This window comes from Argentina anserina, chromosome 4 (genome assembly GCF_933775445.1).
Source record: "Argentina anserina chromosome 4, drPotAnse1.1, whole genome shotgun sequence".
Classification (NCBI taxonomy): domain Eukaryota; kingdom Viridiplantae; phylum Streptophyta; class Magnoliopsida; order Rosales; family Rosaceae; genus Argentina; species Argentina anserina.
Window position 1 is genome coordinate 2,447,448 of NC_065875.1, and position 4,081 is coordinate 2,451,528.

General features: G+C 35.6%; 1 pseudogene; it reads right to left on the bottom strand.

Moving 5' to 3' along the window:
• Positions 1 to 454: 454 nt before the first annotated feature.
• On the bottom strand, positions 455 to 1,980 carry LOC126791892 (kaempferol 3-O-beta-D-galactosyltransferase-like; annotated as a pseudogene).
• Positions 1,981 to 4,081: the final 2,101 nt, after the last annotated feature.

The following is a 4,081-nucleotide window of genomic DNA, read 5'->3' on the forward strand; positions in this document are numbered from 1 at the left end:
ATACGAACGGGCATCCTCAATTACCAGAATGTGCTGATTGAGCTCCCCGAAGCCCTTTTCTTTCTAATTATGTCATTCGTGAAATGAATTAAAAGCAGTGAAAAAAGATGGGTGCAAATAATCGATGGACTAGCACATGGATCAGTAAGATTATTTTTGTATAATAAAGCATTGACAAAGCGGACAAAGCCAGGTAAATTTTATTATAAAAAAAGAAGAAGAAGCAAGATACAAGCATGAGTGCAGGGAGCATCCTTCATCCCTTCAAAAGCAAACAAGCCGGAGAAGGGCAGACAAACTACATCTCTGCCCGTAATTCGCAAAACATAAATATAGAATAAAGTAGACAGGGACAAACATTAACCTTGCTATCTGCTTGTTTTCTATGATCGATGAAGACGAACATATAGCAAAAATACAACCAAAGAGAATTAAAATTTGGTTCACTCGGTCATCAAGATTTGATGATATTTACCAAAGCTTTCAAGTCTTGAGCTGACCGCCCGTTTGGTGCAACAGCCTCTTGAGCAAGTTGTTTAAGGATTTCAATTCTCTGTCTCGTTTCTTTTCCTTGCTCAAGCGATAAAGCTTGTTCCAATGCCTTGACTGCTCCCGTTTTACTGAAAACGCCTCCCTCAATCCTCACACCGATCTTCCATACAATTTCTACACTCCGCATAAGTAGAAATTGATCAGCAAAGCAAGGCCTCCCAATTATGGGCACACCACAAGTTATACTCTCCAAAATTGAGTTCCAACCGCAATGTGTTACATTCACTCCAACCGAGCTATGATTGAGGATTTTCTCTTGCTTCACCCATGGAACTACTTTTCCTAGCGATAACTTGTTTGTTCTTTCAATAAATCCTTGTGGAAAGTGCTCTTGATTTCCCCGGAATGACCAAATGAAGGGGAATCCACCTTCCTCTAATGCCTCAGCTAATGCTCCTACCTCCATGGGAGGCAGTGCCCCAACAGTTCCAAAGCTGATGTATGCTACCGAAGCAGGCTTCTGCTTATCCAACCACTGTAAGCAGCCATCCTCCTCCTCCTCCTCCTCATCATCATCATTTTCTGTTTGTACTGGCCGTATAAGATGTTGTGGCCCAACAAGGACCAACCTCTGGAGTCGTTTCTTCAATTCCTCAGAACCTTTCAAGTCCATCATTTCAAACGACAACCGCAGTTGCTTGTGGCAGCTTCTGTCCCATTTTATACAACATTTTTCCAAGCGGCGATTCTACGGCATCTCCAAGTGCAATTTCCTTCTGTATGTCCGATGCTCGGAAATCATCTGAGAATCCTGGTAGAAAGCCTAAAGTTTTGTCTTCCTCTTGTCCTAATTATATATATATGTACACACAGAATTGAATAACATAAGTTATGAATATATATTGTTCTACGTACATATTAATTCATGTTACTTTTCACATTAGGGAAAGGGAAGAAGAAGAAGTAATATATACGTTATTATGTACCTTGCAGTTTCTCTTTAATTAGATCAGTCTCAATATGAAGAAGCATCGAACGTTGTTCAGAAATCCAAAAGGTCACCCAAGAAACATGCATTTTCTCGGCTATGTCACCAGCAAACCAGAGAAAAGCATCCGAAATCAAACAGTCGAACTTGTGTTCTGTTGCTGCCTCCACCTCTTTGATTGCCTTCTCAAAGCTACCAACTGCAGTGTCAAGGAACAACTCAACATGCTCCAGCAGAGGATTTCCGGATGAAGGGGGTGTGTAGCCATCTGGCAAACCATCCCATACGTTGTAAGGCTTTATATTACCAGAGTCCTTGTTGATGGAACCCAAGAAGAGGGAGCTATTTGATTTAGATATGTTGAAGAAGGTGAACTGCATTTCTGGGGCCAGAGTTAAAATGGAACGTACAAATCGGAGAAGAGAGGCGGGATGAGAGGTGAATGGAAATACTAAAACAGCAACATTTTGAGGACCAGTACCAGCAATTTTGTGGCTCATTTTGAAAACTTTCAAGCTAATAGAGAAGTGAAGTGATCAAATTATATATTGAACATACCCACCCATTCAAATATAGTGTGTTGTGTATATATATATATATATATATATATATATATATATATATATTTTTATATGTACAAATTGTTGGAGGAGGAACGAAACGAGAATAATAACGACATAATGGAGCAGAACGTAACCGTTTATTGATTGATAAAGTGGCATATATATATGCATTACATAACCACAATTCCGTAGGATTCGGAATCCTAATCTATTACAGAGATGGAAATCTATCTCTAACAATAAACCAAATAAGGCTAAGACACACAAAATGGTAGAATAGTAATTCTTTCAGAACAAATATTTATTTTTAATTTTCAATGTATTTATTTATATTTTTCTAATATCTTTTAACATACCATATTACGTAAAATAATAAATATATAAATCAATAAAATGTTTCGAAAAAAAACATTGTAGCAAGTGTTCCACTTAAATAATTTTATTAATTTATTTCATTATTAAATATGAATAAATATATAATGATAATATTGTCCCTCAAATGCATGACATGTGACTTAAAATTAAATAGAAAATATTAAATTTAACGGATATAGTGCAAATCGGTAATTTTTACAAAATTTAGGAGGTAAATTGATTCAAATACAAGTTCATGATGCAATTTGAAAATTATGACCAAATTTGAGATGTAAATCGATATTTATGCCATTACTCAATGCTATATTATGCACTACGTATGGATATTCAATAATTGCATACTGGTCCCTTCTAACGGCTAGCTGGTGGGTGACAAGTGGACATAAAATTAAATTCAATTCTCCGGTGATGTCCTTCATCGACTCGACGCTATACTCATCTGCGCTTCCTCCGGTCGAGAGTTAGGTACATATGCTGCACCCGCATATCTGTGATCCAGCAACAGTAATTCGAATTTTACAGTAGAGACTCACCTACCATTTAACAATATTCGATGGATCTTATATGTGTTTTTTATCAATACATCTATCATTCATGATCCATAACGATCCATTATAATGCAAGTTACAAACAAAAGCGAAAGGAAAAATACCGATATTTGAACAAGCTTGAATACTTGCAATTGATATAAAGAAAAATTCATAAGATTGTGAGAGATTAGGAATGGTTAATCTTGGGTGGAGACTGGAGACAGTAAAGTACGAGCGACTTGCCAAGAGAAAACTTGGTTTTTTTATGGTTTTGGAGAGCAAACTTACATATATAAGAGATTTGTTTTAGTTGGAAGAAGAGAGTATGTCGGTAGGTCCTTTGTTTAGAGTACTACAAATCAACTGAGTCTCTATTAAATCAATAATAGTGTCCTTATGATACTGTTGTTACAATCATAATACCAAACACATGTGGAAAATTATGCTCTATGCAGCTTTATAACGTACAACGTGAACAGTGATGAACATTAGATATACACAGTAAAAGTAAACAGTGATAAAATGTGAAATCTAGATAGTAAAAATTTATTACTGTTCTATTATGAACATAGCTTTAATTTCTTAGGAATTAGCCTTCAATATGCCAATAATTTTCACTTAACGACATTTTTGTCTAAACTGTTATTTTTCTTTTGGTGAAATCACTGTTATCCTAGAAAGTAATAAATCTATGTTTTAATAGTGCAGTTGAAACACTGATGAAACATGCAAATTTGACTAACATGCAAAAAAAATCAAGCAAATTTAAATATTTTTGCGACGGAATTTTAGGGCACTAGATAAAGTTTTATTTATTCAACATAAATATAAATACATAACTCAAAGCCTTCCTCTTAGGTAAACAACTGAGTTGTTTAGCTACACATGATTAAAATAAAAATTCAAACTTACTTGTAGAAAAATGCACACCACACCAGATGAATACAACAGAGGACACTTTACACAGTAGTAGACACACTCACAGTTCACACTATACTACATACTCACTATACTAGAACACTAATAGATTGGTTTCCCCTTCTTGAAAAGCTTAAGTTCTTCTGATTTTTCTCTCTTCTGCCATCCCAAAGAAGTTCGCCCTCCTTATATAGCAATCCCACTCTCAGCCTCAA